General features: G+C 44.3%; 1 long non-coding RNA gene and 7 other non-coding genes across 9 annotated transcripts; all 8 read right to left on the bottom strand.

Annotated features, from left to right (window-relative positions):
* Positions 1 to 5,162: 5,162 nt before the first annotated feature.
* On the bottom strand, positions 5,163 to 5,232 carry LOC130277810 (small nucleolar RNA SNORD31). The gene has a single exon (XR_008845577.1). It is a non-coding gene; the product is annotated as a small nucleolar RNA SNORD31 (small nucleolar RNA).
* Positions 5,233 to 5,564: 332 nt separating this feature from the next.
* LOC130277811 (small nucleolar RNA SNORD31) lies at positions 5,565 to 5,634 on the bottom strand. Its single transcript, XR_008845578.1, has one exon. It is a non-coding gene; the product is annotated as a small nucleolar RNA SNORD31 (small nucleolar RNA).
* A 172-nt stretch (positions 5,635 to 5,806) lies between these two features.
* On the bottom strand, positions 5,807 to 5,876 carry LOC130277807 (small nucleolar RNA SNORD31). Its single transcript, XR_008845574.1, has one exon. It is a non-coding gene; the product is annotated as a small nucleolar RNA SNORD31 (small nucleolar RNA).
* Positions 5,877 to 7,397: 1,521 nt separating this feature from the next.
* Positions 7,398 to 7,471, bottom strand: LOC130278355 (small nucleolar RNA SNORD30). The gene has a single exon (XR_008845999.1). It is a non-coding gene; the product is annotated as a small nucleolar RNA SNORD30 (small nucleolar RNA).
* Positions 7,472 to 8,136: 665 nt separating this feature from the next.
* LOC130277161 (uncharacterized) lies at positions 8,137 to 10,273 on the bottom strand. Of its 2 annotated transcripts, none has more exons than XR_008845383.1 (4): positions 10,220 to 10,273; positions 9,943 to 9,971; positions 9,734 to 9,772; positions 8,137 to 8,445 (listed from the first exon to the last, which is right to left on the bottom strand). It is a non-coding gene; the product is annotated as an uncharacterized LOC130277161 (long non-coding RNA). The 2 variants fall into 2 exon arrangements; XR_008845382.1 differs by lacking the exon at positions 10,220 to 10,273 and adding an exon at positions 10,053 to 10,208.
* On the bottom strand, positions 9,629 to 9,694 carry LOC130278349 (small nucleolar RNA SNORD29). Its single transcript, XR_008845994.1, has one exon. It is a non-coding gene; the product is annotated as a small nucleolar RNA SNORD29 (small nucleolar RNA).
* On the bottom strand, positions 9,834 to 9,904 carry LOC130278358 (small nucleolar RNA SNORD31). The gene has a single exon (XR_008846002.1). It is a non-coding gene; the product is annotated as a small nucleolar RNA SNORD31 (small nucleolar RNA).
* On the bottom strand, positions 10,051 to 10,178 carry LOC130277816 (small nucleolar RNA SNORD22). The gene has a single exon (XR_008845582.1). It is a non-coding gene; the product is annotated as a small nucleolar RNA SNORD22 (small nucleolar RNA).
* Positions 10,274 to 23,739: the final 13,466 nt, after the last annotated feature.

Raw genomic sequence — 23,739 nt, 5'->3', positions numbered from 1 at the left:
ATGGGGTCTGCTGATCCTGAGTCCCTAGGGGTGACTTTGTTCAGCCCTAGAAGTGAATGGGGTCCACTGCCCCCATTAAATGGGTACTCTGCTGCTCAGCATTTGGAACAGACTGTTCCGAACGCTGGAGCCGGGAGCTTGTGATGTCATAGACCCGCCCCCTGCCGTCACGCCCCCTCCCATAGACTTGCATTGAGGGGGCTGGGCGTGACTTAATGAGAGGGTGGGGCTATAGTCTGTTCCAAACGCTGAGCAGCGGAGTACCCCTTTAACAATATACATTGGCACCCTGTTTCTGGCGGGATGCTGATGGATACAATTAAGAGGGCAAGAACACAGTGTGATCACACCCTTATACAAATCTCAAAAAAAACTTTTTTTTTTTAAACTGAAAAGAAAAACTAGTGACATCACTTCAGGGCTGTTCTGCTTAAAGGGGTACTCCACAACCGTTACGCCCCTTCCATGGACTTGCATTGAGGGGGCGTGGCCAACCCCTGCAGTTGCGAAAACAGCGTTCGGGACATTTTGTTCCGAACGTTGGCCGGTGGAGTACCCCTATAAAAGCTCAGACTAAAATCCACGGTAGTTAAAAAAAAAAAAAATTTACAAAATTGCTGAAAAGCAGTATAACTAACTAAGGGTAGGTTCATACTGCATTCATGCTCCTGTTAGTTGGATATGTCGGCATCCCGCCGAAAACAGAAAGCCGATGTATACTGTGAACAGGAGCAGCGGATTCCGTTCAGGACATATGCACTATTACGTTCACACTGAGGAATAGGAGAGGAATCCTCGCGTAAAAATTTCGCCACGGAATTAAAAAAAAAAATTTCACTCGAAATTTGGATTTTCCACGCGGACTAGAGAAGGAAACTGATTATTTTTTTTGCTGGACTACAACCACCAATCGGAATTTCCCTTTTTATTTATTTTTTCATACGGATTTTGCGCAAATTGTACGCGGAACCAATTTCAAGCGAATTTTTTTTTACCATTGACTTCAATGGACTTCTGCTCGTGTATTCCGCAAGAAGAATGAACATGTTCTTTCTTCTTCTAGCAGAACGGAATTCCGCGGCGGAATGAACATGTTCATTCTTCTTGCGGAATACGTGAGCAGAAGTCCATTGAAGGCAATGGTAAAAATAAAAATTCCGCTTAAAATTGTTTCAACACAGAATTTGTGCGGAATTTGCACGTAATTCATGCTGAATTTGCGCAACAATTCTGTACGAAAAAAATTCATAAATAAAAAGGGAATTCCAATCGGTGGTTGTAGTCCAGCAAAAAATAAATAAAATAAAAGTTTCCTTCTATATTCCGTGCAGAATTTGGCGTTATTTCCGCGCAAAAAAAAAAAACTTAAATTCCGCTGCAGAATTTTTCACAATTATTCCTCTCCTATTCCTCAGTGTGAACTCACCCTTAAACTGACTCAAAAACATAGGCCGCTGAGCTTTGGAAATAGCACATATGTCCAGAACGGAGACACTAGGTGACCCCATACAGACAGAAAGAAATGGGGTCTGCTGCTCCTGTGACACCTGCACATTGCATGCAGTGTATCTATTCTGCACATTGACTTGCACTCAGGTTATATGTGTCCTGTTTTCCAGTTGCCTATGCTGCTGCTGTCATTTTCTTGTTAAAGGGTACCTTTCATTAAAAAAAAAAAAAAAAAAAAAAAAAAAACAGGGAGCAGTGCTGAGCTTGTCTGTGTCCTGGCTGCAGTCTGAGATTTAGGACTCCAGCATGAGTCTGAAATCTAAAAAAAAAAAACGACTTGCGGCCAGGACTGGTAGGGAGCCCCCTAGAGTTAATTTTTTCCAAGTGGAAAATTAAATGGAAACAAACATTTTTTAATAACATGCAATTGTATTCAGCATACATCAATAATTTATCAAGTAGATTTTTTAATGAACGGTAACCCTTTAATGCCCTGAATTTATCAGACAGAAATGTACTCCAGTGACTTGTGTATCTGACCTTTTCATGGACTTCCTGTGCAGATTTATGAAGCAACTTGCACCACATACATTTTGCGCAGCGATTGAGTAACCACACGCTTGTGCAACCGGTTCTGCGTTGTGCTGATCATTTCATATTTAATAGATCTCCATAGAAACGTGTTACTGCAACAAATTGTGCAAAAATACTTCTCCATGAGCGGCGGCGATCACTACAGGAGCAGGAACTTGGATAAACTTTGATGCGGTTTGACTTACTATCCAATTTATATTGACTAATAAATTGATGGTCAGTTCTTTAGACCCAGGAAATCTTAATGCAGAATACCCAGTGTATTTGGGTTCAAAGTGATAGAGGAGTTGATTGAAAAACCTTAAAGGAGTACTCCACCTCTAGACATCTTATCCCCTATCCAAAGTATAGGGGATATGGCGATGGTGGGTCTGGCCGCTGGGCCCTCCCACATTAATGTTCAGAGCACCACCTTTGCTAGGCTTTGGGCGGCCAAGGTCATCACGCTCCCTCCATTAATGTCTATGGTAAATTCATGGAGGGGGTAAGATGGCGGTGATTGCTTGTAACCTGGCAAAGAGCAGAGCTCGCTCCATGCAGATTACTGGGGTGACAGGCTGTAGATTAAAGGGGTCCCAGTGGCTGGACCCCTGCAATCAGACATATTGCCCCTAGAGGATAACTTAGGGGCAGAGAGGCTGGATAGTTAAAAGGAAAACTGTCACATGTTCACTCCCGAACTAACCACAGGTACTGACAGTAGAGATGAGAGAACTTACAGTAAATTAGTCACAAACTTCGGCAGTTGGACTTTTCCTGCATAAATTAGTTCAGCTTTCAGGTGCTCCCGTGGGCTGGAAAAGGTGGATACAGTCCTAGGAGACTCTAGACATGGATTCATATACCTACCTTGCCTGGATCCATCCAACCATTCACCTGCAATCTAAGTTTTTCTATATATGCAAATGTGGCTGTAACTGGCATGGGTGGGTTTACAGGAGCCTAGTGGCACTGGTGAAGACCAGTTAGGAGCAGCGGGAAGTGATGATTATTAAGTGGACAGCACTGACATCAACCTGCCCAAGTTAGACACATTTGCATATATAGAAAAAAACTAAGAATGCAGGAGAATGCTGGACAGATCCAGTCAAGGTAGAGCTATGTATCTGCGTGCCCGCACTGTCAGTACCTGTGGTGAACATGTGACAGCTTTCCTTTAAGGGGTACTCTGGAGGGGAATGTCTCAAAATCAACTGGTGCCAGAAAGTAACAAGTAATATTAATCCTTCCAGGACTTAGGAGCTGCTGTATAATAGAAGTTATTTCTTTCTGAAGTTCTTCCCAATCTGACCACACTGCTCTGTCAGGAACTGTCCAGAGCAGGAGGGGGGTTTGCTGGGGATTTGTTTTTACTCTGGACAGTTACTGACAGGTGGCAAAGAGCACTTGTCAGACTGGGAAGAACCAACCAAAACTTCGAGCATACAGCAACTGATCAGTACTGGAAGGATAGAGCTCTTTATATAGAAGTCATTTATTAAAATTTCTTCCTCTGGAGCGCCCCTTCAAAAACATAACTAAAATAACTGATAAGTGACTAACAAATTGCAGTTTCTAGTGCTGGAGAACTCACTTTTAAATGACCTGGACATGCAATTTCAGGCAAGCGAGTTCTTCAGGCATTTGGCCCTGCTTAGGGCAAGTGGAGCCAGTGCACTGCTTGGGATCCAGGACTCATGTCCCAGAAGACCTGAGCAAGCGCCGCTTTAAGACTGCACACCTTCAAGATCCAGGTACAAGATGTGCAAAATACTGTTCCAGCTGTATTGCACGTCTTTCTGCACCTACAGCTGAAACATGACAGGGAAATAATTCCTTCCGTCACTAAACTCAAACGGCTGAAGTCTATAGCGAGCGGCGCAGTACGTCAGCTTCCTGATGTAGGCATCATGTGCAATGACATCACTCCTCGCATGCACCTCCATCAGGACAGGATGTGGACGTCCCTGCTGTGAGCCTGGAGTTGCAAGTTTTGGATCATTTCCATTACAGATGTAATCAAGTGTCCCTCTGGCTACTTACTACACAAGGGAACCCGCCTACCACAATTAGGGGCTACTCTACAAGATGTTTTGCAATTGCTTGCATTAGAAAATTTCCAGTATTTCATACTGAAAAAGCCAAATTTTTTCAGTAGCCAGGGCAACCGCTAATAGCCAGCATGCAGCGATTGCCATGGCTGGCAACACTTTAGATCGCTGCTGTCAATGGCATCTAAAGGGACATGTGAATGCTCTGGTGGGCTGGGGTGATTGCAGGGGGCACCACACTAGAGGTAGGCGGAAGTCTTCCCTCTGTTCCCTGCTGTCCTGCGGCTCTGTGATTGATAGAGTCCAGTCAGGCGCTATCAATGGAGTTCAAAAGAACTCTAATGGATTTCTCCTGAAAGTCCCCTAAGGGACTAAAAGTGTAAGAAAAAAAATAAATAGAAACTCACTATTGTCCAAGACAGAATTGGGATATGTCGTATTGTCATATGTGTATCGTGATGTATCGTATTGCCAGATTCTTGCCAATTCACACCTGGTGCTGAATGCAAGATTGTGGGGTTCCCAGTGGTGGGACCCCTGCAGTCAGACATCTTATCCCCTATCCTTAGGATAGGGGATAAGTTTTCTTGGGGCCGGAGAACTTCTAATGCAGAAGGAAAGCCCTCTAGTCACCAATTCCAGCTGCATTATATATAATGGATACAGACATCAGTCATAATTTCATCTTTATTATGTAATGCATAACAAATACATACAGATGCTTATGTACACCGTCAGCCTTATTTCTGAGATAAGTGGTACACAACATTGCCAACAAGTTTAGTTGTCACTATTCCAGGCTCCAGTGGATGAGTGATGTAGAGGACTCGTCCAAATTCATAGCTGCTCTGAGTGCAAGGACTGAAGCCTTTGCAGTCAAGTTTGCAGGTCCTTCACAATAAGGAAATCTGAAAAAAATATAAGTGATAAGATTTTGGCTTATGTGCCATACAAGACTAAGAAATAAAGCTTATAAGCACTGCTTTCCAAACTGCGGACATTCTAGAAATTGCATAACCACAACTCCCAGCATGCCTGGCAGAAGATTCAGTTTGAAGCTAATGCTTTACAGGACTGATATCCTAGTGCAGAAGCTCAGAGGAGTACCAGTCAGCACAGACATCAGCCTGGGGCGGTATCTACAATCATCACAGCTCAGCACAACGTAATGTCTAGGAGAATATACACTGATGTAACACTTACCTAGTAAGGACATTATGACCTGCAAAGGAAGAGAAGAATATTAGGAAGTCTGTTACATGTTAATCCACACTGTATTGTGCAAGACTAATGCTTAAAGGGTTACTCTGCTCCCAGCATCCGAAATGTCTGTTCTGCCTGCCCCCTTGTGACATGCTGTCACACCCCCTTCCATAGGGGGTGTGACATCATGAGGGGCAGGTGTGAACATTGAAGCCCACACCCTGCATTTGGAACAGAGTTCTGGATGCTGGGGAGTGGAGTAACTCTTTAATACCAATAGCCTAGTGCAGAAGCTCAGAGGAGTACCAGTCAGCACAGACATCAGCCTGGGGCGGTATCTACGATCATCACAGCTCAGCACAATGTAATGTCTAGGAGAATATACACTTTGATGAAACACTTACCTAGTAATGACACTGACAATATGACCTGCAAAGGAAGAGGAGAATATTAGGAAGTCTGTTACATTTTAATCCACACTGTCTTATGTATTGTGCAAGACTAATGCTCAATACTGATATATCCCAGTGCAGAGCTCAGAGGAGTACCAGTCAGCACAGATATCAGCCTGGGGCGGTATCTACGATCATCACAGCTCAGCACAAGGTAATGTTTGTCTATACACTGATGTGACACTTACCCAAGTGATGACATCATGACCTGTAAGAGAAGACGACAATATATTAGTTTGATAATTACATAGATCAATCCTCATTTTTATTTTAAGGGGGATCTCATCAGGATAGCGACGATCCTTGTCACAGCCAACACTTGTGCCAGCTCAGGGTATAGTGGATGATTCATCATTGGTGCCCCCTTATGTCTCCCTAATCTACCTTTTGCAGAGCAGTAGAAACCTGTAGCAGCAGAACTTGTTACCAGATCTATCAGAGTGGAGAGATTTTTCCACAACCACCAATTACAGCTCAGCTAATGAGTTCTCGTAAAGTGAAAGCTGAACTTTAATAGGTTCCTAAGGGAATCTCTCCAGTTTCTCCGTTTGATAAGTCTGGGCCCAAGTGTTTAAAAATAGTCAGTATTCTTCAAAAGGATCGTAAGAGGGTGTCCTATACAACATGATTGTTCAGGAATGGATTTCTCCCACAGAACCATATTCATAAAATTGAAGGAAATGCAGTGAAGACCCCTCAAACCTAACAGTGTCATGTAGATGATCAAATGGCTTTTACATTCATAAGTGATAAAGTTGTAACTTTCTGGCACAAGTTGGAATATATATAATTCCAGTACTTAAAGGGGTACTCCAGAACACTGTTCCAAATGCTGACCAGAAAATACTGGAGCATGTGATGTCATAGCTCCACCCCCTCAATGCAAGTCTATGGGAGGGGGCGTGACGGCTGTCACGCCCCCTCCCATAGACTTGCATTGAGGGGGCAGGGTGTGACATCATGAGGGGCGAGTCTGACGACAAGCTCCAGCGTTCGGAACAGTTTGTTCCAAACGCTGAGCAGTGGAGTACCCCTTTAACAAACTGATACAAAAAAAAAAAAAAAAAAATCAGGTCAGTAAGTCTAGAGTAGGTGGAAGAGGTTCTCTCCTATCTTGACAGTTCCAGGTGGCAGCAGTACTGTATTGGATAGCGAGATTTTAATATTGACTCCCTATAAAAATTCCTAAATTCTGGAGGTTTCACAGCTGGAGAAACGCTGTATTGTTCTGGACAGGATGATCAAATCGGCTCGGGGCACAAATTGTACTGGGCACTAGGAGACTTTAGCCTTCAACTGCATGAATGGAACTAGTAGGTTTTAACTTCCTGTCACTGACCTGTCAGATTTGAGGGTTCGTCACTGCTGACTACTTCCCTTTAATGTTAAGTGGGAGTGAATATTGCAGAGATGTATGGACAGGCCAGATTATGCAAGAACAGATGTAGAATGTGAAGCAGATAGCAGGGATGACATTTTGTAGTATATGACTATGAAGCTTCATTCTTTGCTACTTCGGCTTAAGGAGACTATGTACACTGCAAGATTAAAGCCCCTTACCAGAATGTAATCCCGTCCTCTGCAGTCACCACCGGAACCCTGAAAGAGGAAGAGCAGTCATTACAGGTGCCCCAGAAATAACCATTGGGGCATCTCACCCCAACCTCCAGTCTGTCAGATACAGTAATTCTCATCAGAACTTTTCAGACGAACGAGATTCCATTAAATGAGATCATCATGTCAGCTGGAGTGAGGCCGCCTACTATCACAAGTGTTACCTAAAAAGAATACCACCTTCTCAGGGATACAAACAGTATCCCTGTAGGCCTGCATGTGCCAACTTAAAATACATCTGCAGTGCTTACCCAGGAATAGAAAAAAAAAAAACAAGTTTCCAAAAAAAAAAGCACCTGTGCTCAGGTTGTTTGCGTTGTTATAGCTTTGCTCCATTCTCTGTAATAGACCAGAGCTGCACTATCACAGCCTGAGGACAGGTTTGTTGCTTTACTCCTGGATAACCGATTCTAGATCAAAGATCCTGTTCAGATGTTACAAGCGATCAAGTGTTTATTTTTACAATTAAAGGCTACATTGCCAAAGTAGGTGGGGCCAAGTGGAATGGGGCTGTTGCCCCCGAACTAAGGGTGCTTTCACAAACATTTTCAGCCTACAGCTGCCGATCTGGCTGGGAGGGGAAAGCCGTGCGCTCCTGTATCCCAGTGCTGAAATCCATTAACTTTAATGAGCCGACTGAGTCGTTTTGATTGCGGTCAGCTCATTTTCAACCAGTATCTGTTTTGACCAGACCTAAGACTGTAGTATACTATGGTTTTAGGTCTGGTCAGAAAACAAGATACAGGTTGAATATTAGCTGACCAGAATCAAAAAGAGACTCCGGTCGGCTCATTAAAGTCATTGGATTTCAGCGCTGGTCCAGGAGTGCACGGTTTTCCCCTCCCCCAGCCGGCTCTGGCAGCCATAGGCTGAAAACTGGTAAAGCACCCCAAGACATGCTTGCGGAACAGGCATTAGTTGCAGCTAAAATTTACATCAGGTTTAAGACTGGCATACGAAGCACAGGTCTTGGAAAGTATCTTTTCTAGTATACTGTATAGATCTAAAGCTCAGGAGCCAGTAATTGAAACTTACCAGTGAGTTTCTGATATGTAAACCTTCAGAGCTTCAATAAATCCACTTCATCCTCTGCTCCTCGTATCCTGCAGGACAGTCTATTGTTAGGTTTATACATCACACAGAGGAAGAGGATAGAGAAGAGGAAGAGGATAGAGAAGAGGAAGAGGATAGAGAAGAGGAAGAGGATAGAGAAGAGGAAGAGGATAGAGAAGAGGAAGAGGATAGAGAAGAGGAAGAGGATAGAGAAGAGGAAGAGGATAGAGAAGAGGAAGAGGATAGAGAAGAGGAAGAGGATAGAGAAGAGGAAGAGGATAGAGAAGAGGAAGAGGATAGAGAAGAGGAAGAGGATAGAGAAGAGGAAGAGGATAGAGAAGAGGAAGAGGATAGAGAAGAGGAAGAGGATAGAGAAGAGGAAGAGGATAGAGAAGAGGAAGAGGATAGAGAAGAGGAAGAGGATAGAGAAGAGGAAGAGGATAGAGAAGAGGAAGAGGATAGAGAAGAGGAAGAGGATAGAGAAGAGGAAGAGGATAGAGAAGAGGAAGAGGATAGAGAAGAGGAAGAGGATAGAGAAGAGGAAGAGGATAGAGAAGAGGAAGAGGATAGAGAAGAGGAAGAGGATAGAGAAGAGGAAGAGGATAGAGAAGAGGAAGAGGATAGAGAAGAGGAAGAGGATAGAGAAGAGGAAGAGGATAGAGAAGAGGAAGAGGATAGAGAAGAGGAAGAGGATAGAGAAGAGGAAGAGGATAGAGAAGAGGAAGAGGATAGAGAAGAGGAAGAGGATAGAGAAGAGGAAGAGGATAGAGAAGAGGAAGAGGATAGAGAAGAGGAAGAGGATAGAGAAGAGGAAGAGGATAGAGAAGAGGAAGAGGATAGAGAAGAGGAAGAGGATAGAGAAGAGGAAGAGGATAGAGAAGAGGAAGAGGATAGAGAAGAGGAAGAGGATAGAGAAGAGGAAGAGGATAGAGAAGAGGAAGAGGATAGAGAAGAGGAAGAGGATAGAGAAGAGGAAGAGGATAGAGAAGAGGAAGAGGATAGAGAAGAGGAAGAGGATAGAGAAGAGGAAGAGGATAGAGAAGAGGAAGAGGATAGAGAAGAGGAAGAGGATAGAGAAGAGGAAGAGGATAGAGAAGAGGAAGAGGATAGAGAAGAGGAAGAGGATAGAGAAGAGGAAGAGGATAGAGAAGAGGAAGAGGATAGAGAAGAGGAAGAGGATAGAGAAGAGGAAGAGGAAGAGGATAGAGAAGAGGAAGAGGATAGAGAACAGAAACTGCTCAGGAGTTCATTCCTTTTCATTGTGTTATCATAGTGAGCTAGTTTGACTCATCATCGCAGTCTCGTCCTCAGTACATGGAGCTGTATGTAGTTACCTACCTGGTGTGTAGGGCTGCAGACTCCTGTTCTCCAGTAATCCTACAAGGACAGACAATATTTAGGATCCGACGGCACCAGAGAAGACATCAGTATGATACCAGAAGACTCAGTATGGTACCAGTCAGTCACGGAATATCAGACTGGGGCGGTAATAGGATCATCACAGGCTTCACATTAGACTCACAGCTCAATACACAGCACTGAATTACCTGCTAGAGTCCGTCCAGATCCAATGTACCTGGAAGAATAAAGCAGAATTAGTACTGACCGGAGTTCCTGCCATGAGCTTTACCAGTGACTACAAGAGGATAAACCCGACCCTTGTCAGACCGTTCCTGCTGGAACATGGCCTCCATCCTCTCCTCCTGATGATACCAGTGGGTTCACCTTTTCAGGCTCCGGCACCATTCAGGAGGTCGGACATGTGAAGGTTTCATCATAAGGGAGTCCTCCGATTACAGAACACACATGGAGCACAATTCTTACCATGTTCTGGAATGACTGTCCTCATGTTCACCCTGCAGATAAACAGATCCAGCATAAGGGTACGTTCACGCGCAAATTTTAGCTGTTTTTCCACTGCCTATTTGAAAGTGGGCGGGCTCTTCTCGGCTGTCCGCAGCAGATTTTCCATGGCGGAATGTACACTGCGGAAAATCCGCCGCAAGCCCCATTGAAGTCAGTAGGGACTGTGGCGGATTTTCTGCAGCGTAAATTCCGCCGCGGACAGCCAAGAAGAGCCCGCCCACTTTCAAATACGCAGCGGAAAAACCGCTTAAAAAAAAAAAATAAAATAAATAAATCTGCGTGTGTGAACCTAAGTGTGCGTTCACTCGCTATTACTAACAGCAGGTTTCCCGCTGCGGGAACCCCACTGAGTTACGTTACCATTCATTTTAATGGGTCCACCAACAGTCTGCAAATCTGAAACTATTGCGGACTGTCTGTGGACTCCTTTAAATCAATGGTAGCGCAACTTGCAGCCGGAAACTCACTGATAGTGAGTGAAAACCCCCTAAAGGTGCGTTCACACGCTAATACTATTTTGTGCAGGTTTGATGCACAGGATTTTCTGCTGCAGATCTCAATGTAAACGAAATGACTGATCACAGCTTCTAATCTGCAGTCACAAATCCTGCGCATCAAGTCTGCGCCAGATACTGTACGTGTGAATTGACCCTTAGAACGTATAAACGTAAGGAACTAAAATGTAAAGCTGCCAAGCTCCATCAGAACTCCACCATGCTAGGAGTGTTCTTCACGTCGGTTCAGACGAACGAGAAGGGGAACTCCGCTGCTCAGCATTTGGAACAGACTGTTCCGAACGCAGGTACGCGTTATGTCATAGCCCCGCCCCCTCAATGCAAGTCTATGTGAGGGGGCGTGACATACGTCACGCCCCCTCCCATAGACTTGCATTGAGGGGGGCGGGGCATGACATCACGAGCTCCAGCGTTCAGGAACAGATTGTTCCTAACGCTGAGCAGCGGAGTACCCCTTTAAAGTCATAATTTGGAGCCCACAGAATTCACTATTGCCAAGCTCCCCACTTTTACTCAGTTTTGTCAGACTGGATCAATATATGACATTTATTTTCAGCTGTAGTTTCTCTCCCCCCTTTATTTGATTTAGAGCATCTGGAGACCTATCTGAAAGCTTCTCATTTAAAAGAGGCTTTATTTAAAAAATAAAAAAAATAAAAAAGTGGAAAACATTTTTTAAAATCCACTGGTGCCACAGTTAGACAGGTTAGTAAATGAATTTTATTTAAAAATCTCAATCCTTCCAGTACTTAGCTGATGAGGAAGTTGTCTTTCTGGAGTTCTTTTCTGTCTGACCCTAGTGCTCTCTGCTGACACCTCTGTTCGTATCAGGAACTGTCCAGAGCAGGATAGGTTTGCTATGGGATTTGCTCCTACTCTGGACAGTTCCTGATATGAACAGAGGTGTCAGCAGAGAGCACTATGGTCAGACTGGAAAGAACTCCAGAAAAATACAACTTCCTCTGGAGTATACAGCACCTGATAAGTACTGGTCAGGGTGGGGTTCGCAGCTGTAATACAGATCCATAAGGTCATCTATTACATTAACTGGTAGTCAGGATAAGTTTGCTTCAGTAACAAGCTTTAAAAAGGGGTACTCCACTGGGGAAAACACTTTTTTTAATCAACTGATGACAGAAGCCTAAACAGATTTGTATGTTACTTCAATAAAAAAAAAAAAAAAAAATCTTAATCCTTCTAGTACTCAAACTTCTGTATGCTCCACAGGAAGTTCTTTCTCTTTGTCTGACCACAGTGCTCTCTGCTGACACCTCTGTTCATTTTAGGAACTGTCCAGATCAGGAGCAAATCCCCATAGCAAACCTCTCCTGCTCTGGACAGTACCTGTCATGGACAGAGGTGTCAGCAGAGAGCACTGTGGTCAGACAGAGGAAATAAAAATAAAAAAAATTCCTGTGGAGCATCTAAGCTTCTAAGTACTAGAAGGATTAAGATTTTTTAATAGAAGTAATTTACAAATCTGTTTTAACTTTATGGCACCAGTTCATTTAAAAAAAAAAAAAAAAAAAAAAATGCAGATTGTTTATACAGCACATGGTGCATTGTTATCTTTAGCCTCATCTCAGAATATATAGGGCATCACTACCAGTCAGATATATGCTTGTCTAGATTTATTCATCAGCGATGAGGCCCGGAATAGGCAAGTTACACCGGGGTCAAGACTCCCCTGCAACAGCCGTCACCCGACATCTTCACCAGGAAGGGCTACCAAAAAAAAAAAAAAAAAAAAAATGTATATATATTTTACATGCATTATGAGTACAGCAGCCGCAAATCCACAGCACAGCTTTAAAGGGGCACTCCGCTGCTCAGCGTTTGCAACAAACTGTTCCAAACGCTGGAGTTTGTGATGTCAAAGCCCCACCCCCTCAATGCAAGTCTATGGGAGGGGGCGTTTCACGCCCCCTCCCATAGACTTGCATTGAGGGGGCAGGACGTTACATCATGAGAGGGCGGGGCTATGAAGTCACGAGCTCCCGGCGCCGGCTCCGGTGTTCGGAACCGTTTGTTTGCTGCGCAGCGGAGTGCCCCTTTAAAGGGGCACTCTGCCCCTAGACTGTGGGGGCCCCTGCGATCTCAGCTGTGGCGCCCCGCAGTCATCACTGCACAGAACAAGCTTGCTCTGTGCGTAATGACGGGTAATACAGGGGCCGGATCATTGTGACATCATGGCCCCGCCCCCTCAATACAAGTCTATGGTAGGGGGGGCATGATGTCACGATGCTCCGGCCCCTGTATTACCCGTCATTACGCACAGAGCAAGCTTGTTCTGTGCAGTGATGACTGCGGGGTCCCCAGCGGCAGGGCCCCCACGATCAGACATCTTCTCCCTTAAGGGATAAGATGTCTAGGGGCAGAGTACCCCTTTAAAAGCATTTTTTCCCCTGCCGAGTATTCATGTGGAGTTCCGGCCAAACAATGCAGCCACAGAATTGCACATCTATGCAGGGGGGGGGTGTGTTTAATTTATTTATTAATTTTTTTAAACACACCACGTGGCTCAGAGACTTGACTTTTCCTCATGGATCTCAGTACAGGTCTGTGATTGGTCTCATCCTAGACACGGATACACTGCAGCGCATCTCCAATACGTCACCAAGCAGGGATCAGCGACACCGCACTACCATTAAAATCCATTACAGCCCATGTAGAAATACAAAGTTTTTGCCATATTTGAAAATCCAGTGAACACAGATGTATTTAACCCCTTAAGGGCCAAGACAATTAAGCCTGTACGCCCCTTAAAGGGGGGTACTCCGCTGCTCAGCATTTGGAACAAACTGGCAGCTCGTGATGTCACACCCCACCCCCTCAATGCAAGTCTATGGGAGGGGGTGACAGCTGTCACACAACCTCCCATAGACTTGCATTGAGGGGGCAGGGCTATGATGTCAAAAGCTCCTGGCACCAGTTCCAGCGTTCAGAATAGTTTAGGGAGTACCCCTTTAAAAGCCAAGACTTTAAGTGGAGGGTATGGTATGACGTTACTAGAGAATAACTCGTAACATTTTGCCAATCACAACAATTCTGACGTTGTTGTCACAAGTTGCACTTCATGTATTAAAGAGTAAGCCATCATCATTTGTAGGTTTTTTTTTATGCAAAAAAAAAAAAAAAAAAAAAACACAAACACCCCACACTTCAATCTTTTGCTATTTTAAAGGGTACCTCTCATCAAAAAAAACTTTTGATATATTATAGATTAATGTATGCAGAATAACGTTACAATTGCCTGTTATTAAAAAATATGCTTCTTTCTATCTAATTTTCCACTTTGAAGAAATGACCACTAGGGGTCTCCCTACCAGTCCTGGCAGCAAGCATTTCAGACTCATGCTGGAGTCCTAAACACTACGAGCTGCCAGCCTGCTTTGTTCATGAAGGAGAACACTCAGAGCTGCCAGCCTGCTTTGTTCACAGCCTGTTTGGCTGTGAACAAAGCAGGCTGGCAGCTCTGAGTGTTTAGGACTCCAGCACGAGTCAGAAATGCTTGCTGACGGGACTGATCGGGAAAAATACAATAGAAAGAAGCATATTTTTCATTAACATGCTATTGGAAAGTTATTCAACATTCATTAATCTAAAATATATCAAAAGTTTATTTTGTGAGAGGTACCCTTTAAACACTAATAGGTTGCATATATTTATATAGCTATTGAGCGAGTAGTTTATGAAGTTGTTGATAGGTGATAAGATGTCTAGGGGCAGAGTGCCCCTTTTAAGAAGGAGCCAAAAAAAAAAATTCAGCCATAAACTTTCTATTTAAAAAGCAAAACAAGCAAAAGAATAAAGTACAAGTGTAAGTAAGTAGATTAATTACATATAAAGCAAACTGCAATATCTGAGAGATATACAGAGGACGATAAAGCCCCATCTGATGCAGCCCAAGCAGCTGCCATCCTACCTGTTCCGTGGTTAGAAGAAAAGTGAAGCATTGCTGGCGGTCAGGGCTTATATAGGACTGGAACAATCCTGATTGGGTGAATCTGTTTCCTGTCCCGCCCCTTCTGGTAGGAGGGCTCTGCTGGGAAATGTCTTCATGTTTTCTTCTGACATCCGATACAGTGTTCCCTCATCATACGATGGCAATCCGTTCCAAACAGACCATTGTTTGTTGAAACTAGAGATGAGCGAACTTACAGTAAATTCGATTCGTCACGAACTTCTCGGCTCGGCAGTTGATGACTTATCCTGTATGAATTAGTTCAGCTTTCAGGTGCTCCGGTGGGCTGGAAAAGGTGGATACAATCCTAGGAAAGAGTCTCCTAGGACTGTATCCACCTTTTCCAGCCCACCGGAGCACCGGAAAGCTGAACTAATTTATGCAGGAAAAGACATCAACTGCCGAGCCGAGAAGTTCGTGACGAATCAATTTACTGTAAGTTCGCTCATCTCTAGTTGAAACCATCGCATGTTGAGGGATCCGTGCAATGTAAAGTATAAGACAGTGGTCTACAACCTGCGGACCTCCAGATGTTGCAAAACTACAACACCCAGCATGCCCGGACAGCCGTTGGCTGTCCGGGCATGCTGGGTGTTGTAGTTTTGCAACATCTGGAGGTCCGCAGGTTGGAGACCACTGGTATTGGAGGTTATACTCACGTGTCCCCGCCGCTCCGGACCGTCACCGCTGCCCTGGATGTCGCCTTCCATCGCTGTCGCCGCGTCCCCGAGGTGTCCCCGACGCTCCGGCAAGGCCTCTGCTTCCCCGGCATCCTCGCTCTCCGTCGCCGCCATCACGTCGCTACGCACGCTGCTCCTATTGGATGACGGGACGGCGTGCGCAGCGACGTGATGACGACGATGGAGAGCGCCGACGATGCAGAGGATCCCGAAGAGGACGCGCCGGAGCCCCGAGGACAGGTAAGTGATCGTCAGCGGACCACACAGGGCACCGTAAACGGCTATCCAGTGGCAGCTGAAGCAGTCTGCGCTGCCGGATAGCCGTTTATGCGATGGCCCCGACATACAAAAGCATTGTATGTTGATGCTGCCTCTGAGAGGCCATTGTATGTTGAAATGATCGTATGTCGGGGCCATCGTAGGTCGAGGGGTCACTGTATATATATAAAGCAGGAAATATTATAAATTCCTTAGTCCCAAAGAGCCACCAGTTCTCCTATTAGGTCCAGAGGAAGGACTTAGGCCAGGTCCACACTGCCTTACCACATCTCTGCCAAGATGCCGACGTATACCACAGCGTAGGGCACTGTAGCACTCAGGGGGACATGTATCAATATTGGTGTATTTTAGGCTATATTGTGGACGCTTTCAAGATGTGCAAATGTAGAACAATTGTGCCAAATTTACCATTATAGTGCAAGGCTCATGATAAATAAGGTGCAAACTTCAAACTTGTTCGACTCTTCCAAAGTGCACAAGATTGTCAAAAAGCTCTATCCTGCATCAAAGTATTTTGCTCTATTCAATGGTACATTGTACATTAGAGATGAGCGAACTTACAGTAAATTCGATTCGTCACGAACTTCTCGGCTCGGCAGTTGATGACTTTTCCTGCGTAAAATAGTTCAGCCTTCAGGTGCTCCCGTGGGCTGAAAAAGGTGGATACAGTCCTAGGAAAGAGTCTCCTAGGACTGTATCCACCTTTTCCAGCCCACGGGAGCACCGGAAAGCTGAACTAATTTATGCAGGAAAAGTCATCAACTGCCGAGCCAAGAAGTTCGTGACGAATCGAATTTACTGTAAGTTCGCTCATCTCTATTGTACATGTCTGTTTTTCCACAGTAGGTAGAGCAATGGTCAGCACTATCTGAAAAGGTGGTGGTGCACGAGGAAAAAAGTAATGCAATATAATGAAGGAGGTCCCAGCACTCACCGATGCAAGCAATTTGATATTTTATTGTATATCCAAGTCACAGGACGCGTTTCGGCACTTAGCCTTCCTCTGCAGAGGAAGGCTAAGTGCCGAAACGCGTCCTGTGACTTGAATATACAATAAAATATCAAATTGCTTGCATCGGTGAGTGCTGGGACCTCCTTCATTATATTGTTTTTCCACAGTAATCTTAAATAATTATTGTTTGATCTTTCTCTCTGTTTTGCTATTTAATTTATAGTAAGGATATTATTTGAACATATTAATTATAAAATTAGATCATGACGCTGGATGTTGCTGGTGAGTTGGCCTTAGAGGGAGATTCTTCTCCTACACCTGGTCCCTCTCAAGAAATTGGCGCGTCTCGTAGGCGCAGGTTCGGATATACTAAGAAGGAATTTTTTTTCCGAACGAGAATCATTGGTTTTGGTTTGTGTTACCACAAAATGGCCAAATCTGATTTTAAAATGTTTTTTTTTTTTTTTTGTGTTAATTGTATCCCTTTATTTCATTGTCTTTGTTTTAATGTGTTTGCAATATGATGTCTTGTTTTTCCTGGTTTATGTTGGTGATTTTTTATGTTTGAAAAATAAACACATTTAGGGTCTATTCACACGTACAGTATTCTGCGCAGGATTTGTAACTGCCGATTAGAAGCGGAGCTCAGTCATTCAGTTTACATTGAAATCTTGCAGCAGAAAATCCTGCGCATCAAATCTGCCCAGAATACTGTACGTGTGAATAGACCCTTGAAAAGCAAAAGCAACTATTAATTGTGAAGTAACCTAAGGCCCCGTTCACACTACGGAATTCCTGCGGTGTGAACTTTAACATTAGTGTGAACGGGTTTTTGCGAGACCCGTTCACACTGCGGAATTTCAGCGGCGGACATTTCCGCCGCTGAAAGTGTTCCGCGCAAAGAAAGAACATGTTCATTCTTTAGCGCGGATTCCGCGAGCACTGCATAGCTGTCAATGGTGACGGCTCAGTGACCCGCGGCCCTAGCGCCGAAGTACCTTCGGCGGAGGCCGCCAGGCGGAAGCTCCGCTCGCGTAATTCTTCCGCGAGAATTCTGACGTGTGAACGCACCCTAAGGGCAAACACTGTGCAATGACATCACATATTAACGAACCACTTCCAACAAGAAATCCCTCACAAAAAAAGCAATTTGAAGAGCCGTGCTTGCTTGGATTAAAGGGGTACTCCGGTGAAAAACTTTTTTTTTTTTTTCTTTTTGTGTTAATTGTATCCCTTTATTTCATTGTCTTTGTTTTAATGTGTTTGCAATATGATGTCTTGTTTTTCCTGGTTTATGTTGGTGATTTTTTATGTTTGAAAAATAAACACATTTAGGGTCTATTCACACGTACAGTATTCTGCGCAGGATTTGTAACTGCCGATTAGAAGCGGAGCTCAGTCATTCAGTTTACATTGAAATCTTGCAGCAGAAAATCCTGCGCATCAAATCTGCCCAGAATACTGTACGTGTGAATAGACCCTTGAAAAGCAAAAGCAACTATTAATTGTGAAGTAACCTAAGGCCCTGTTCACACTACGGAATTCCTGCGGTGTGAACTTTAACATTAGTGTGAACGGGTTTTTGCGAGACCCGTTCACACTGCGGAATTTCAGCGGCGGACATTTCCGCCGCTGAAAGTGTTCCGCGCAAAGAAAGAACATGTTCATTCTTTAGCGCGGATTCCGCGAGCACTGCATAGCTGTCAATGGTGACGGCTCAGTGACCCGCGGCCCTAGCGCCGAAGTACCTTCGGCGGAGGCCGCCAGGCGGAAGCTCCGCTCGCGTAATTCTTCCGCGAGAATTCTGACGTGTGAACGCACCCTAAGGGCAAACACTGTGCAATGACATCACATATTAACGAACCACTTCCAACAAGAAATCCCTCACAAAAAAAGCAATTTGAAGAGCCGTGCTTGCTTGGATTAAAGGGGTACTCCGGTGAAAAACTTTTTTTTTTTTTTTTTTTTTTTTTAAATCAACTGGTGCCAGAAAGGTAAACAGATTTGTAAATGACTTCTATTAAAAAAATCTTAATCCTTCCAGTACTTATTAGCTGCTGAATACTACAGAGGAAATTATTTTCTTTTTGAAACACAGAGTTCTCTGCTGACATCACGAGCACAGTGCTCTCTGCTGACACCTCTGTCCATTTTAGGAACTGTCCAGAACAGCATATGTTTGCTATGGGGATTTCCTTTTACTCTGGACAGTTCCTAAAATGGACAGAGATGTCAGCAGAGAGCACTGTGCTCGTGATGTCAGCAGACAGCTCTGTGTTTCAAACGGAAAAGAATTTCCACTGTAATATTCAGCAGCTAATAAGTACAGGAAGGATTAAGATTTTTTAATAGACGTCATTTACAAATCTGTTTAACTTTCTGGCACCAGTTGACAAAAAAAAAAAAAAAAGTTTTTCACCGGAGTACCCCTTTAAAACAGTGTAGCATCAGACACTTTTCTACGTGTCCTTGCTAGCACTTGTAGATTTTTTTGCAAAAAAAAAAAAAGCGCAATTGCGCCAAAAAAAAAACATCCAAATTTTTATTGCGCACATGATACTTACCAGTCCACTGGATTAAGTGGTGTACGGTACACCAAACAGGTGACAACTTTAGAAACTCATCCACCCCCAAAAAAAAAAACGCAGCACAAATGCAAAAAAAGCGCAGTTGCGCAAAATTTGTAGACGTGAAAAGTAGTCTAAAGGCAATGATACATGTCCCCCTCAGTTCCGGATGTATGCACTATTTTAAGCAGACTGAAACGTGTGGGTTGCTGCGTATTTGAGTCTGATAAAAAAAATAGTGCAAGTGGCCCAAATAGAGTCATTAGGTGACACTGTTGAGCCATAGAAATTAAAGGGGTACTCCGGTGCAAACTTTTTTTTTATTTTCATAGACAAACAGACATAGACAAGTCCCCTAGTTATTCAGTTCGGGACATAATTCGACTAACAGGAGCACTAAAGCCGTGTGAACCTAGACTTAAAAGTATAAAATATTCAATGAACAGCTGTAGTCCTCCCCTATAAATACAGACTCTACCTCTGGTACCTTGTGTCTTTAAGGCTGGGTTTACACTGCATTTGTGCCCCTGTTAGTCATATGCGTCGGCATCCCGCCGAGAACAGGAGGATGATGATGTATACGACTGGCAGAGCAGTGGACACCTTTAAAGGGGTACTCCGGTGGAAAACTTTTTTTTATATTTTTTTTTTAAATCAACTGATGCCAGAAAATTAAACAGATTTGTAAATTACTTGTATTAGAAAAAATCTTAAAGGGGTACTCCGCCCCTAGACATCTTATCCCCTATCCAAAGGATAGGGGATAAGATGTCAGATCGCCGGGGTCTCGCTGCTGGGGATGCCCGGGATCGCTGCTGCAGCACCCCGCTATCATTACTGCACAGAGCGAGATCGCTCTGCACGTAATGACGGGCAATACAGGGGCCGGAGCATCGTTACGTCACGGCTCCGCCCCTCGTGACGTCACGGCCCGCCCCGTCAATACAAGTCTATGGGAGGGGGCGTGGTGGTCGTCACACCCCCTGCCATAGACTTGCATTCAGGGGACGGGCTTTGATGTCATGAGGGGCGGAGCCATGACGTCACGCTGCTCCGGCCCCTGTATCGCCCGTCATTACGCACAGAGCGAACTCTCTCTGCGCAGTAATGATGGCGGGGTGCCGCAGCGGCGATCCCGGCGTCCCCAGCAGCGGGACCGCGGCGATCTGACATCTTATCCCCTATCCTTTGGATAGGGGATAAGATGCCAGGGGCGGAGTAACCTTTAATCCTTTCAGTCGAATTATGTCCCGAACTGACTAACTTGGTGGCTCCGTTTGGCTATGAAAATCAATGGGGTCTGCTGATCCTGAGTCCCTAGGGGTGACTTTGTTCAGCCCTAGAAGTGAATGGGGTCCACTGCCCCCATTAAATGGGTACTCTGCTGCTCAGCATTTGGAACAGACTGTTCCGAACGCTGGAGCCGGGAGCTTGTGATGTCATAGACCCGCCCCCTGCGGTCACGCCCCCTCCCATAGACTTGCATTGAGGGGGCTGGGCGTGACTTAATGAGAGGGTGGGGCTATAGTCTGTTCCAAACGCTGAGCAGCGGAGTACCCCTTTAACAATATACATTGGCACCCTGTTTCTGGCGGGATGCTGATGGATACAATTAAGAGGGCAAGAACACAGTGTGCTCACACCCTTACACAAATCTCAAAAAAAACTTTTTTTTTTTAAACTGAAAAGAAAAACTAGTGACATCACTTCAGGGCTGTTCTGCTTAAAGGGGTACTCCACAACCGTTACGCCCCTTCCATGGACTTGCATTGAGGGGGCGTGGCCAACCCCTGCAGTTGCGAAAACAGCGTTCGGGACATTTTGTTCCGAACGTTGGCCGGTGGAGTACCCCTATAAAAGCTCAGACTAAAATCCACGGTAGTTAAAAAAAAAAAAATTTACAAAATTGCTGAAAAGCAGTATAACTAACTAAGGGTAGGTTCATACTGCATTCATGCTCCTGTTAGTTGGATATGTCGGCATCCCGCCGAAAACAGAAAGCCGATGTATACTGTGAACAGGAGCAGCGGATTCCGTTCAGGACATATGCACTATTACGTTCACACTGAGGAATAGGAGAGGAATCCTCGCGTAAAAATTTCGCCACGGAATTTAAAAAAAAAATTTCACTCGAAATTTGGATTTTCCACGCGGACTAGAGAAGGAAACTGATTATTTTTTTTGCTGGACTACAACCACCAATCGGAATTTCCCTTTTTATTTTTTTTTTTCATACGGATTTTGCGCAAATTGTACGCGGAACCAATTTCAAGCTTCTGCTCGTGTATTTCGCAAGAAGAATGAACATGTTCTTTCTTCTTCTAGAACGGAATTCCGCGGCGGAATGAACATGTTCATTCTTCTTGCGGAATACGTGAGCAGAAGTCCATTGAAGGCAATGGTAAAAAAAAATTCCGCTTGAAATTGTTTCAACACAGAATTTGTGCGGAATTTGCACGTAATTCATGCTGAATTTGCGCAACAATTCTGTACGAAAAAAATTCATAAATAAAAAGGGAATTCCAATCGGTGGTTGTAGTCCAGCAAAAATAAAAGTAATAAATAAAAGTTTCCTTCTATATTCCGTGCAGAATTTGGCGTTATTTCCGCGCAAAAAAAAACAAACTTAAATTCCGCTGCAGAATTTTTCACAATTATTCCTCTCCTATTCCTCAGTGTGAACTCACCCTTAAACTGACTCAAAAACATAGGCCGCTGAGCTTTGGAAATAGCACATATGTCCAGAACGGAGACACTAGGTGACCCCATACAGACAGAAAGAAATGGGGTCTGCTGCTCCTGTGACACCTGCACATTGCATGCAGTGTATCTATTCTGCACATTGACTTGCACTCAGGTTATATGTGTCCTGTTTTCCAGTTGCCTATGCTGCTGCTGTCATTTTCTTGTTAAAGGGTACCTTTCATTAAAAAAAAAAAAAAAAAAAAAAAAAAAACGGAGCAGTGCTGAGCTTGTCTGTGTCCTGGCTGCAGTCTGAGATTTAGGACTCCAGCATGAGTCTGAAATCTAAAAAAAAAAGACTTGCGGCCAGGACTGGTAGGGAGCCCCCTAGAGTTAATTTTTTCCAAGTGGAAAATTAAATGGAAACAAACATTTTTTTAATAACATGCAATTGTATTCAGCATACATCAATAATTTATCAAGTAGATTTTTTAATGAACGGTAACCCTTTAATGCCCTGAATTTATCAGACAGAAATGTACTCCAGTGACTTGTGTATCTGACCTTTTCATGGACTTCCTGTGCAGATTTATGAAGCAACTTGCACCACATACATTTTGCGCAGCGATTGAGTAACCACACGCTTGTGCAACCGGTTCTGCGTTGTGCTGATCATTTCATATTTAATAGATCTCCATAGAAACGTGTTACTGCAACAAATTGTGCAAAAATACTTCTCCATGAGCGGCGGCGATCACTACAGGAGCAGGAACTTGGATAAACTTTGATGCGGTGTGACTTACTATCCAATTTATATTGACTAATAAATTGATGGTCAGTTCTTTAGACCCAGGAAATCTTAATGTAGAATACCCAGTGTATTTGGGTTCAAAGTGATAGAGGAGTTGATTGAAAAACCTTAAAGGAGTACTCCACCTCTAGACATCTTATCCCCTATCCAAAGTATAGGGGATATGGCGATGGTGGGTCTGGCCGCTGGGCCCTCCCACATTAATGTTCAGAGCACCACCTTTGCTAGGCTTTGGGCGGCCAAGGTCATCACGCTCCCTCCATTAATGTCTATGGTAAATTCATGGAGGGGGTAAGATGGCGGTGATTGCTTGTAACCTGGCAAAGAGCAGAGCTCGCTCCATGCAGATTACTGGGGTGACAGGCTGTAGATTAAAGGGGTCCCAGTGGCTGGACCCCTGCAATCAGACATATTGCCCCTAGAGGATAACTTAGGGGCAGAGAGGCTGGATAGTTAAAAGGAAAACTGTCACATGTTCACTCCCGAACTAACCACAGGTACTGACAGTAGAGATGAGCGAACTTACAGTAAATTAGTCACAAACTTCTCGGCAGTTGGACTTTTCCTGCATAAATTAGTTCAGCTTTCAGGTGCTCCCGTGGGCTGGAAAAGGTGGATACAGTCCTAGGAGACTCTAGACATGGATTCATATACCTACCTTGCCTGGATCCATCCAACCATTCACCTGCAATCTAAGTTTTTCTATATATGCAAATGTGGCTGTAACTGGCATGGGTGGGTTTACAGGAGCCTAGTGGCACTGGTGAAGACCAGTTAGGAGCAGCGGGAAGTGATGATTATTAAGTGGACAGCACTGACATCAACCTGCCCAAGTTAGACACATTTGCATATATAGAAAAAAACTAAGAATGCAGGAGAATGCTGGACAGATCCAGTCAAGGTAGAGCTATGTATCTGCGTGCCCGCACTGTCAGTACCTGTGGTGAACATGTGACAGCTTTCCTTTAAGGGGTACTCTGGAGGGGAATGTCTCAAAATCAACTGGTGCCAGAAAGTAACAAGTAATA

This window comes from Hyla sarda, chromosome 6 (genome assembly GCF_029499605.1).
Source record: "Hyla sarda isolate aHylSar1 chromosome 6, aHylSar1.hap1, whole genome shotgun sequence".
Taxonomy (NCBI): Eukaryota; Metazoa; Chordata; class Amphibia; order Anura; family Hylidae; genus Hyla; species Hyla sarda.
Note: the sequence above shows the minus strand (reverse complement) of the source record. Positions and strands in the feature narration are given on the sequence as shown.